Source organism: Solanum pennellii, chromosome 7, assembly GCF_001406875.1.
Source record: "Solanum pennellii chromosome 7, SPENNV200".
In the NCBI taxonomy this organism is placed as follows: Eukaryota; Viridiplantae; Streptophyta; class Magnoliopsida; order Solanales; family Solanaceae; genus Solanum; species Solanum pennellii.
The window spans coordinates 32,286,622-32,301,432 of NC_028643.1; positions in this window are offsets into that span (position 1 = coordinate 32,286,622).

Sequence of the window (14,811 nt, forward strand, 5' to 3'; positions counted from 1 at the left end):
TGGACTGGGTCTTCTTCTTCAAGTCTTGATGCCTTGAACTTCCGGCATGGACTAGCTTTTTAGTTATTTTTGTTCTTAGACATTCTTAGTTTAGTAATTTGAGATAGATGTTCTTGTGATGATGACTTCCAGATTTTGGGGAATTAATAGATGTTGATTTGTGTTATTTAATGAGTTTAAGTCTTCCGCATTATTTTCTGTTGATATATGTTAAAATGATAAGGGTTAGATTGGTTGGTTCGCTCACATAGGAGGGAAATTGTGGGTGCCAGTCGCGGCCCCGGTTTTGGGTCGTGACAGATTTACTGGTTAAATAATGATGAATTGATGTTAAGGGAATGTTTTTAACATTATTTTAATCCAATTGCATGATTAACCCATGTTCTTTCACAAAACTGAAGTTAGCCCTTTGATTGACATTGTGATCATAACTTGTTATTGGTTGAATTGCGATTCTCTTACGTTAAATTGTCTACATTTACTGTTCTTTACGTGAATAAATGTTGAATTGATGATGAAGCATCCATGTAGATCAATGTATGAATATTTGAGCATGCTTCACTTAGTTTTTCATGATCCACTGTAACATTAGCCTTTTAATGATATAATGTTGAAATCGATTAGGTGAAGATTATTATAGCTATTGTTTTATGTTGAAATTATATATGAATTGTGGGCATAAATCCTTGATGATCAAATTAAACAAGACTTGCATGAATTTATCTAGTTTCTTCTATGATATCAAGTAGTAACTTGTCAACTTTATGTTGGGATGGTTGCTATATGAGTCGATTTATGGTTGATAATCGTTAGCTACTTCCTATAGGTATAAAGTGATGATAATTAGGTATAATTCATCAAATATAAATAAATAACCATGGAATTGGTAAAGATGGATTTGGACTCTTCTCGCCTACAAAGAGAATATTGTAATCTATATGATATGATCTAAATGTTAGGCTAGATAAAACATGATTTCATTTTAGTAATGATATCTTTAACTACTTCACGATATATGAATTGTTGATAAACAAGGTGTATTGATCGTTAATGATCAAAGGGTAATAAACTAGTAAGAATGCTCATCTACTCTACTTTCCTTATTGTATTGTAGTTAATGAAGCACTGTATGGCGTTATATTGTATGGTCAACTTATGGTGGCGGTGTTTACTTTATTGTCATTTTCTATGTACTGAACATAGACTCTAAGGAAAATTGATGAATATATGTATGAGTGATTATGATGATCACCTTATGTGTAACTTGTGCCTAGTCTTCTACTTTAGTTGTGAATCAAGGTTATGTTACTATTCTAATGCTAGACAACATACTGTAACATTTTAGGGAAACCAACTAAATTGTTCTTTTATCATAAGTTGTTTAAATGTGTATAAAATTGATGCATATGGGCTTGATAAAGAATGTAAAGAGAAGAATTGCTATTTGGAACAAAAAATGTGAGTTTTATGGCATGATGAGTCGTAGATTTGTTTCTAACGTTTTATAGTGTTTTGAGTCCCTTGATGTTGTGGAATTGATGATTTCCCTTTAATTGAGGGTCGTATTATTATCTATGTTGGGTGATGATGTTGTTTTGATTGACATAGAAGTTACCTTACTTTAATGTTGAATGAAAAGAAATAGTCCTTATTGATAAGACTCCTTGTTGTTTTCCCCTAATGATGTATGACCTTAGTGTTTATTTTATTGTAAGAACCTTATATGGTATAATGAGATGACCTAACTTGATAATTGGGGATATATTTCCTAGGTACTAGAGTTTAGAATGCCTTGGTTAACTTACTGTAATTCCTTTTAAAGTGGTAATCACTTTTAAATGATAAAAATGGAGGTTGTTATGTTATGATCCTCTTAAGGTTGGGTTAAGTTTCACTTAATTGTGTCTACTCTTAGTTTGGGATGGTGATGGAGTAGTAAGGTTGTAGATATTTTCTACCTTTTCCTTCTATTTTTACTTGAACTTGAATCTAATATTTTTTTAGTAAGCTTGGTCATGATAGAAGTCTTGTCTCAAGTATAACTTGCACGACCTTTATTTTTGGTATGTATTGATTTACATTACCTTGAAGCTATTATGAGTGTTCCAAAGTACATGAAAGTAAAATGTTGATAAAATTTATGGTTTTGTCATGTTAATATACATCTTGATATTATAGTTGTGCGTTTGATTTGATGAGATAAGATAATAAACATGGTTGTAAACACTCGTGAGGTGAAATGTTTACCCTAATAATAGAAAGTTTAGTCTCTTTAAAATGAAAAGTGTAGAGTCTCTTAAAAACTATTTGACTTATATGATTTGGATTGCATAATTGTAGGTCCACTCTTGAAAAGTAAAAGCATGTTTAGCTAAGTGCTCATGCGTTTGCCTATGATTTCTGTGATTTTTCTCAAAATATGCTTATTGTGAAGGTTATTGGTATGTTAGAAATTGACATTTTATAAAATTACTTCCTATTTGTAGTGATGTGCTTGGTGTGACATACCATTTTTAGTTCACTAGGAAGGAAACATGAGCGTGCCTTGGTTTAAAAGTTTAGAATTTCCCATTGACCTTGTACTTAACTTATGTGTGAACTCATGATACATGTAATTGTGTTGAGGAGAAGGACATTCCTCTAAGGACATCACTAAGCATGGTATGGTTGACTATGCCCTTAATGACACTAGGTCTAACTAATAAAGATCTTTGTTGATTCAATTATCTCATGTCTATGTTCATTGAAATATAAGTGCCTAATTTCTTCTTGAGTATTATTGAAATCTGCCTAAGTGTGACTTAAAGAATAGTTTCAAGATAATCTCTTAATGAATGGAAGAGTAATCACCATGTTATGATTAGGAGAAGGAAGTTCCTCTTATACATGGTAAGAGCCTTTGTGTTTGATGCATGAAAGAGTGCGTAAATGGAAATTTTTTTTGCTTGTGCGCATTGAATTCGACTTGATAATGTTATAAATATGATGAACTGACCTATGATGCATTGAAGTCCTTGCTGTGATTAAAGTATTCTAAGTGTCATTGGAAGACGAATGTTCCCAAGTGGAGCATATTGTAATACACCCAAAATGAGCTACGGTGTCTAGATACTAAAATGTTCATCATAAAGTCTAAGGTCCTAAATTGACTTGTAATATGGTATTGAGGCAGTATGTAAAATTGAGGTGATTTGGAAGTCAAACGTCAAGGGACGACCAAGATGTTTGACGACTAGTCACCACTATGAATCATATGTCTATAAGTGTTTATATGTTGTATTTAAAGATCTTATGAAGTCTTAAAATGAGTTATAATGATTCTTATAGGCAGTATATGGAGTTTCGGGAAGTTTGGGGTCCAAACATCAAAGACATTCAAAAGTTAGCCTTAAGTCGCTCAAGTTTGTCTTCATGGGGCCTAGACTGTTTTGACGTGTTACGTGTATTTGTTTTGGGTGAAACTAATGTGGTACGTATAAAACTTGTTAAAGTTTGTATTTACGTTGGAAACGTCCCGATATAACTTCGAAAGGTCCCCACAAAAGGGCCCACAAGAATGACCCAAGGATGTCATGACACTGCCCTTGGAGTGTAAATCAACAACACCAATGCACACTCCGTGGGTTTACTGACGCACCGTCGATGGGGAGGCGTCGATGGTCACTTATCCTGCGGAATTCTTTGTAACTTGAAGCCTCAGACCCAATCCATAAAGGGCACAGAACGGCTCTTTGATGGTGGCCTACAACTGCTGATTTGCACACTGTTTTATATAGGGGAGAATGGTAAATTCACCCCACATCCTAACATAAATCTATTTGACTTATTTAACTATTTTGGGTGTGTATAAGTAATCTAAAACGTGACAAACCCATTCACAATACCATGCTTACTAAGTAAATCTATCCTCCAAAATCAATTCTCTGTAGAAACCTCCATTGTTGTTGAACTCAAGAACACCTTGTAGATGGGACTATCATGGGTTATGCACAAAATTTTAGTTTTTTTAAAGTAGATAAAGGTATGGTAATTTTTCATATCTAAGTAACCATTCAATTGGAGAGCTAATCTCAATGTTTCAAAGAAAATTTCATGGTCAAAGTTCTTCTTCTTCAATCTATCCATGGGTTCGTCCTAAAAACGTTTTAATGGTTAAATCATGAAGAACTAATGTTAACGTATTGGTTTTAAAGTGATTTTAATACCCTTGCATGATGAACCCATGTTCCTTCCAAAAATCGACTTAGCCCTTGCATGGGCATTGTAATCATGGCTAGTTAATGGTTGAATTGAAATTCTCTTACGTTTATTGTCTATATCTACTATTATTTACGTGAATTAATGTTGAATTGAGGATGAAGGATCCATGTGGATCAAAGCATAAAGATTTGAACATGCTTAACTTGTTTTTTCATGATTCAGTGTAACATTGGCCTTTTAATGATTTAATGTCGAATTAAATTAGGTGAAGATTATTATAGCTATTGTTTTAAGTTGAAATTATAGATGAATTTTGGTTATAAATACTTGATGATCAAATTAAATAAGACTTGCATGAATTGATCTAGCTTCTTCTAGACTATTAAGTAGTAACTTCTGATCTTGATGTTGAGATGGTTGCTATATGACTCGATTATGTTTTATTGTACTTAGCTACTACCTATAAGTATAATGTTATGATTATTATGTATAATTGATCCAATATGAATGAATAACCATTGAATTGGTAAAGATGGATTTGGACTCTTCTAGCCTACAAAGTGAATATTGTAATGTATATGACATGATCTTAATGTTATGGTAGATAAAACATGATATATTTTGAGTAATGATCTCTTTGGATACTTCCCTATATATGAATTCTTTATAAACATGATGCATTGATCATTGATTATCAAAGGGTGAGAAATTGGAAAGAATGCTTATCACCTCTACTTTCCTTATAGTATTGTTGTTAATGAAGACTTGTATGGCATTGGGTGGTATGGTCCACTTATGGTGGCGGTTTTTACTTTATTATCATTATATATGTGTTGACCATAGCCTTGAAGGCAAATTGATGAATATATGAATTAGTGGTTGTGAGAATATCCTTATGTGTAACTTTTGCCTAGTCTTATGTGTACGGAGGAATAAAACGATGAAAAGGTAGGATGCTTAACCGAAATGTCAAGGAGGGAAACAAGTCACTAAAATATACCTAAATATACCTTACCTGATCGTGAGCCTATTTTACCACCTAAGAAAGTCATATCGTGATCCTAAGAATAATTATGGAGAACTTAAAGTAGTGAAAATCCGGGCAAGCCTATGGTAATATGTATAAATTAGTTGTGAAGTTGTTCTGAGAGCAAGTGTTGAAACGTAATCCTTATGCTCAAACATAAATCACTATCTGAAAATGTAGATGTTATTTTGAAGTGAGGACACTAGTTACAATGGCGGTAAAATTATCACCTAGGTGAGAGATCGAAGAGGATAGGTGTGAAGTTGTGGTGAGTCTGTGTCATGGTCGTATCCACATAATTCAAGCCTAATAGTTATAGAATGCATGAAAATTATGAGAATAATAATGATTAATTTCCAAATGAATGCGAAAGCTAAAAGAAGTATACTCCTGTACAAAGATTTTGGAGTGAGTCATAGTGTGTCGCTAGAGGACAAACATCGAATTTAAGTTGATGGTTTGATATACTGTGTTTTCACGGTACATTCAATGTCTTTTCCTTAAGTTTAGTGTGTGTATACATCCTTTTTGTATTGATTTTTTATGTAGGTTTCTCTTTATTTGCTGGAAATCTGTATAAAGGAGATGGAGGAAGATTTGAGCAAAAATTGCAGAAGTGACCACCTTCGGAGCACACTACGGTCCGTCGTGACAGTGACGGTCCGTAGGTTTCACCGTTGTGAGATGAAAATTGTTGTTGAAGGATATTAGGGAAGTCTTACAAAGTGTCGGACTACGGAGTATCATTATGGACCGTCACAGCCACGACGGTCCATCCTGCAGATTCGTCGTGGTTATCAAAGAGTTGTGGAATGTAACCCCTCGACGGACCGTCGTGCTTGCAACGGTCTGTCATATCTGTCTGTCGAGGGTAACAGAGAGTAGATGAAGAAAGCAACAAAAAATTATGCCATATATGGAACGACGAAGCCCACGACGGTCCGTTGTGTCCATGACGGTGTATCGCAGGGATCGTCGATTCATACGCGTTTTGGACAGATTTGCCTTAAATAGAGTTTTTCTTTTATTGGGTTTTGTTTTATTATAAATAGTTCGAAATACCTCATTTTTGGGGTAAGACTTTTGGATATTTTCTAGTTCTCTTGTTTAAATATTGAACTCTTGATTTTGGTATTTTATGATACTTTTCCGGAATCAATTGTTTTGTTTTTGTGATTTATTCAAGTAAATTTATGGATTATGTTCATTCTCATAAAAGTAAGTGCATGAATTCTTAACTTATCAATCTGAATTTTTCGATTATTATCATGGGTAACTAAACTCCATAACTAGGGTTGTGGGAACCATGGGTAGATAACAAGGTAAAATCAACCTAAAATAACAATTCTAGAATAGTGTCTTCCATGTATTGCTAATTCTTTTGGTTAGAAGTCTTTTTAATGGATGGCCAACGTTAGAACTCGCCTTATTGCTACTTGACGGACCAAGGAGGTAGATAATAGGAAAGAATTATCAACATAGATTTACTGTATACTATCTAATAGACTAGTGTCGGTTGGTAAGAAGTAACTACTTAGTAAAATATCGAATATGATGCTTCATATGAGGTAATGATAAGGTTTAGTAAAGCAACACACGTAGCCGGACCAAGGTGCGAAGTGTAATACTCTAAATGTCGGACCAAGGATTTAGAGATTCCTAACTTCTCACTTTGCATGCAAGATACTTGGAAAAGATTGTTATAGCTAGAATTACCGAGTTAAGAGCCTTAGGGGAACACTTACGCCATAGTTATTCTCAATGCTTGATTAAACTCCAATACTTGAACCTGTCACTTGTTTACTTTAATTTAGCTAATTGCTTTTAATAATTAAAACCCCCTTTGGATATATGTTTTTCAGGAACTAATTGACTAAATAGAAGTAATAGCAGAATTAAGTTAAGTCTGAACTATTTTCCTTGTGGGAACGATCCCAACCTCACTAGTTCAGTTCTTTACTTGTTACGACCTTTTTTTACTTCCTTTCGAGAAGTAAATTTGAGTGTTACAAGTATCTATATGTATTTGAGTTGTTTCATTCTTGAAACGTTCGGGTACGACTCCCCAAGGACCAACCAAGGGCCCTTGAGGAGGTCCTTAGCATTTGAAGCAACACTTCCTAGCAGTGTGCATCTACAGGACATAAGACGGACCGCCTGTGGACCAACAGGGAGTCTATGACACCTTCTTACCATTATTAGGCTGGTTGAGAAGGTCCCTTCACCCGCACAACCTCTAAACTCATTGACGGAGTGCAGAGCTGCAGGCCACGGTCCGTGTGTGGATCGACGGGGCGTTGATAACACCTTCGTCCAACACATAGACAGTGCATGGAAGCCCTTGCCTGCACAGTCTTTGAACTCATCGTTGTAGTGCTGGCCGGAGGGGTGAGGGACCGTAGACTCATAGACGGCCCGTCGATCGGGGTCTTGTGTGTGAAGGTCGTGTTTTCTATTTATTTAAGTTAGTTTCATTTAAATATTTATGGGGAAAGGGGATTAATTGGGGATTTAAGGGAGTGTAATTAAGTTGATTAAGTCCCTATATAAATACCCTCAACCTTTTTGAATCTAAATACAACTCAGAAATAGACTCTTTTCCTTCTCTCTTATTTCTCTCTCTACTTGAACTCCCCATTGAAGACTAGCAAGGATTAGGGTGTGGGGTCTTGAAAGGGACGAATTCACCATCAAATTGTTGTCAAACATTAAGGTATGAGATCTAATTCACCTTTGAGACTCTATCCTCAAAGGGTTCCTTAAAATGGATTTCAAAAGATGAATTCTCTTATGGGTTTCATCCAATTACGAAATTGATGTTATAAATTGAGTTATTTATGATTTATTTAGGTTATATTATATATATTAACAAGAATTTCAACTTGATTATGGTAATTTTTAGTGTTTTGGTCTAAATTGAAGAATATATCTTATCCTCCATCCCTAACCCTAAGTTGTGATCTTGACCTATATTGTATTGTGATCATTCAGTTGAGTTGGTTGTATATTAGATTACTATCCTATGGTGTTATTATGATTAAATTAAGATGAATTATAGGCCTATACTACTAGTTCTTGAGATGTGGTTTAGGTTATGAATTGTAATGTGAAATTAGTCTATGAATCTTGTTTTAAGTTGCAAACTAGTGTTGAATTGTGTTATAGAGATGCAATAGGCGTTATTATCTTATTGGTTATCATTGTCTGATGATGTTACTCCCCAAATTGAGTTGAGTTATGGGTTTATGGTAAGACCTTGATGATAGAATATAATTAAGACATGGTAAGTCTTAGAATCTTTATCTTTATTTCCAATTGTGATTAATTTTTGTTATGTCATGACATTAAATTGGAGTATGCATTATACTAGGATTATAGGGTGGTATGATGTTGAATTGAAATGTCTTGACTATGTTGTGAGGTTGGTTAAGGTTTATGTGATATAAGTATGGTGAAAACTATCAATATGCCTTGATTTGCTATAAAGTGTTAATGTGTTAACCTCACTTATATGAATTGTGATGAAAGGTCTTATACTCATACAATTCTTATTGAGCTATTGATGATGATGATTATACAAGGGGTAGACCCTATAACCTAAACTAAGCTATCATTGATAATTAAAGGCTTAAAGACATTTAAAAATGGGACTCTACATTAAAATCGAGTGAACTAGATTGAGAAGTGTCCCTTCCCATATAGGGAAGGTAGGAACAGTATATTACTCTTGACATTGGATACTATAATGCATGGCACATAAAGAGGGTCCCAACTATATCTCCTAGTTCTTGAATTATGTTGCTCCCATATGAATACAAGCTAGTGGATCCATGTAGTTGCTATGTTTCATGTTTTGGTACTACCTTGGCATGTAGTCCACCTTTTTTCGGTGTAGGGTTTTATGACACTGGATTCCACACTAACTGATGTAGTATATGTCGGTTAAGGCAAGATGTTCCTAAAAGGTAAAATAAATTAAAGGACTTGAACTCTAACTTGGATATCCTAAGAGGTCTACGTTAGTATAGGTAGTGGTATGGGACTCTACATAAACATTGAACTAGTTAACCTTGAGGGGAGTCTTAGGAGGAGGTTCTTATATATGATTGTGTTATGATAATATATGATGTAGATATGATGACCATAGCACATTGTTGATACTATAGGTTGATTAGTTCACTTATGAGTATGCCTTGGGTTATAATGTTCATATATGATGAAATGTAAACCTAAATGCAATTATATGTAATGTTGGACATTGTTCATGTTTTGTTGTTGAGGACACTTGATTGAGTAAGGTTATGGGGATTTCCTTGGTCATTGCACTTGTTGAATTGATAAGGACTTGTCTGTAGCTGTCTTCCTTGTCATGATATGATTGACTTTTATTCATTCTTGTGATGTTATTCGTTGATGTTAGGATTGTAATGAATAATGCTTTTAAGCATGTTGGGATTGGTATTACTTTTTGTGTTAGTAAGCATGTTTGGTTGATTGATATGACTTGCTTGGCTTTGCACTAGGTATCTAAAGGGGCAAAATGGCATGTTTTGACTAAAAAGTCCCTTTTAGCATGTTTTGCTTGTATATATGCATAAGGTCTCATAATTAGTAGATATATATTACTAACCCCATTTTCGTCCCCTTTTACCAAATATGTTAGGTTCCAGTCGTTGAAGAGCATTGAAGTCAACATTGATGAAGGCTTGGATTCTTCCTTTCATACAAGTGGGGTAGGTCCTCAACTTCCTAGGGCAATGCCATTATCTACCTTACGGACTTGTTATGAGCTTAATGACTCTTTCATTTCTTTCCTTTTTAATTGAGTATTATACTTTTGTATGACATATATCTGGTCTTGTTTGATTGATGTGAGGGCTATGACCATATTGTGATAATCGTTTAGATGGTATGAGATGAGGCAATCGTTGAGGCTATTTCTATGTTTTACAAATATGTAGGTGCAATAAAAGTAGAAGGCTATGTAACCTTCCTATACGAAGGGTCTATGTATACTTTATATGAATATATATTATGTGTACGCAGAGGTCTATGTAAACCTCCATGTTGTGATAATCAAAGTTTTAATTTTTCCTCATTTTTCAATCTATGAGTGTAATGACGTTACACTAAGAGGCTAGTCTTAGTCCTAAAAAACGGCGACGACGACAAGTATGTCTAGTGGGTAAACCGGGATGTGACATAACCTCCTTTCCAAACACAACGATATAGTAAATAAACTTATTTACTGTATTCAAGATCATATTCAATTAATACATATACATTAATGACTAAGGTGCTTTAGCCTACTATTTCAAGGATTCACATTCATATTTTTCATTTATCAAGTAACGGACACTAGTCTACCAAAACAAGACACATATACTTTCAATTATCATATATAGCATATACTTTAAGAAGCACGTAGAGACAACATAGTATACATTCAAGTCATCCTATATACTTCTATTGAATCATCAACATAATTAATCATAAAGTGCATATATTTATTGAAGAAGATTTACACTTCAACATCAAGTCTACACACACAAGGCATCAGTATAGTCTATCATAATCACTTATATTCAATAAGGAGAATACATACTTTGCCTTAATTTATACATATAAACAATATAAACCTTAAAAATGATTACATAGCAAAATTATAAAATTATAATAACATAATAAATAAAGTAATGCCGACGTGGCTACATTGTTTCAAAATTCATAAAGTAATTACGACGAGGCCATATCTTTAACAAATATAACACATAAGCACCGCCACCATAAGTATATAATATCCATATTCATTATAATACAATAGATATACTACATAATATAAATAGATTTATGTAAGCATACCACCAATCCGATCTCCCAACTTCAATCCACAGCCAAACAATCAACTCATTACTCAAACGCTCTTAGTAATAGTCATGATCCCCAATTCAATCCAATAATATCAATATAAAATGATTAAAAGAACATATAATATACATATACTCAAATTGAGGCAGATTATAAACCATACAATCATAATATATACATATATCAATAGGCTTAAGCAATCTACACATGAATTCATTACTATTAAAACAAAATCTATTCAACCAGCTAAAGCAAATTATAATGATTTGAGAAGTTCAAGGGTTCTTTGAGAGTTTCATTGAAAATCATGAATGATACATCAATATCATAATATCTTATGGTTTAAAAACGTTTCATGCAAAAACCCTCGACTTAGAGTAGTAATTGGACTTTTTAATCTTTTTTAAATCAGCTTTGAAATTGACTCAAAGGTGATAGAAAGGCATAGATTAAGAAGTCCCATTCCTTTTTAGAATAATCCAAAGATAAATGAGGCAGAGCTCCATTGAGGATCTATAGTGAAGCTCCATCTTCAACTTGATCTCTCATGGTGGTTTTGGAGAAATTTATTGAGGGAAAGGGTTTTGGTCTTGGTGTTAGGTTCTAAAAGAGAATTTAACAGATTAAATAATTTTAAAAAATCCATGCACACCTAAGATAATTTTTATACTATTTTATAAGTCATGGGGTGAATTTCCCAAAACACCCCATGTTCACCCATGCAACTGGTAGGAAGAAAAATACAGATACTATCGACGAGCCCACGTACGACTCATTGTTTGGACGATGAACTGTGCTGGTGTAGCGTTGATTTTCTCATAAGGAAAATCTTGAGTGTTTTCTCTCACACCAATGACTGTGGATTGATGTCCTCCCATTAACGAGGTAATACCAAGCCTTCGGGGGCTTGATGCAAACCGTTGGTGGACACTTCCTTCGACAGTTTTGACCACGAGTTCGGTCCACCTCTTGGACCCCTTGTGAGTCCTACATGGAGTCATACCCGGACGTTGGACCCATAAACATGCATGTCTAGGACGTACGAACACCTCCAATCCATGTCAAGGCAAACAAACACATAAAACATGCTAAAAAACACCCGAACTCACAAAGAAGTCCAAAGGCTATCTTTCTAATGTCTTGGAGATTCTGAGATGTTTTACCTCCAAACCTTACCAAACTCAACATGCTTGTTTTAAATTTTATAGACAATATAAGTACTTCATAAACTCATGGAACACACATAAGTACATGGAAGAAAATAAGTGACTAGTCGTCGAACGTCCTGGTCGTCCATTAACGTTAGACTTCAAACATAACTATATTTACTTCAAAACTCACATATAGACTAATTAAGCTAACCATATACCTTTAAAACAGTAGTGAAGCTCTTTATAAGCCTAGTTAATTTTAGGGTATTTACATTCTCCCCCACTTAAGAATATTCGTCCTCGAATGACACTTAAACACCTAAAGGCATAATGACCAAACAAACAGCCCACTCTCAAACATAAAACATCATATACAAAACATATAGTAAGGAGGAACATCAATCTACAAAAAATACATCAATTAACTTCATGCAATTCAAGAAATTAAAACTACATCTATCAAGTCCTTATACTTTATTCTATACAATTCAAATTGTAAAACCTTGAAATCCAAGAATCATGGTAAACCCTAACATAGGTGTCATAAAGTTTAAACACTGTTTTAAGTCCATTTTTAAAGAATATAGGTCAATGAGAAGTTTTAAGAACCAAAACGTCCAGGAAGTCGGTTTAAAGAGACGTTACTGTGACATAGACTTTTTACTAACTTTTAGGAGTTGGAAATGTACGATAAAGGATGGAAAGGTATCTAATGGATGTATTAGTTTATTCATGGTTGAAAATTCTGGGTACGACTCACCAAGGATCAACCAAGGGCCGTTGAGGAGAAACCCTGCAGTTTGATGTAGCACTGCCTGGCAGTGTGCGTCAATGGGACAGACGACGGTCCTTGCATAGATCAACGGGGAATGGATTCCACTTTCTTCCCACACTTAGAAAGATTCTAGAAGGTCCTTGTTTACCTAGCTATTGCTACACACGACGAAAGGGGTTGACGAGGCGTTAGTGCATTGACTGGGTGTCGAGGCCACCGTTATCCCACAGTTAAAAAAATTTGAGGAAGCCCTCGCCTCCAGATTCTCTGAACGAGATGAAGGGTGCAGGACGGAGGGGGGGGGGTTCCGTCAACTCACACACAGACCGTCGATCGGGGACTCGTCGGTGATGGTCGAGTTTAACTAATGAATTTTAAATAATTTCATTTAATTAATTAAGTGGTTTAGGGTTTAGTTAGGGATTAAAGGGAGACTAATTAAGTTAATTCATCCCCTCTTTAAATACCCTGAACCCTCATTAACCTAAAGAGAACTCTCCAAATACTCTTTGTTCTATCTTATTTCTATCTCTACCTGAACACACCATTGAAGGCTAGAAAGAACTAGGGTTTGGGGTCTTGAAAAAGGGTGGATCCTTAATAATATTATTTAGAAAAAATAAGGTATGGGTTGTATTCACCTTTGATATTCTTTCATTAAAGGGTTCCTTCAAAATAGATTTCAAAAAGTTGAGTTTTCTTATGGGTTTCATTAAATTACAAAATTAAAATTATGGATTGAGTTGTTAATGGATTTTTAGGGTTATATTTAGTAGATTAACATATAATCAAACTTGTTTATTAAAATTGTTGATGGTTTGTTCGAATTGAAGAATACGATACTTTATCCCTAACCCTATGTAATGATCTTGACGTATGTTGTATGGTGATCATTCAATTGAGTTGGTTGTTCATTAGATTACTATGTTATGGTTCTATTGTGGATAAATTAAGATTAATTATAGGACTATCATTCTATTTCTTGAGATGAAATTTAGGTTATGAATTATAATGTAAAACTTGCATATGTACTTTGTGTCATGTTGTGATATAAAGATGAATTGTCTTATAGAGATGCAATTGGCCATGTTATTCTAAGTATTAGCATTCTACTCTAATGTTACCCCCCAAGTTGGGTTGAGTTACGGGTTGATGGAAAGACCATTATGATAGACTATGAAAAAGACTTGGTGAGTCTTAGAATCTCTATCTTTAATTCCAATTGTTGATAATTGTTGCTAAGCCATGATATTACATTGGAGTATGCCTTATACTAGGATTATAGGGTGGTGTGGCGTTTAATTTAAATTTCATGACTATGTTGTGAGGTTTAATAAGGTGTATGGGGTATAACGATGGTGAAAAGTATCAATGTGCCTTAATATGTCATGAAAAGCTAATGTGTTAACTTCATTTAAATTAATGTTTATCGTTTTGTGTCGGCTGAATATCAGCCATATGTAAAAAGTATTGTGCCAGTCTTTTATTTTTATCGTTTTGCGTCGGCTAAAAAGCCAATTGTATAAAAGTCGTAAAGTAAATAGTAATTATGTCGGCCAATAATAAAGAAAGGCCACTAAGTTAAGTTTTTTGTTTTTGCGTTGGCCAAATAAAAAAAGGCCAAGTGTAAAATAGTTGTCGGCCATAATGGCCAAAGATGTAAGATTGTTATGTATAAATAGAGGGTTCTCCTCATAAATAAAATCATCAATCTTTCACCAATCTTTCACCAATCTTCCACTACTCTCTTCTCTCTATAATATTCCTCTTTAACGCTTCCCCCCCAAAAA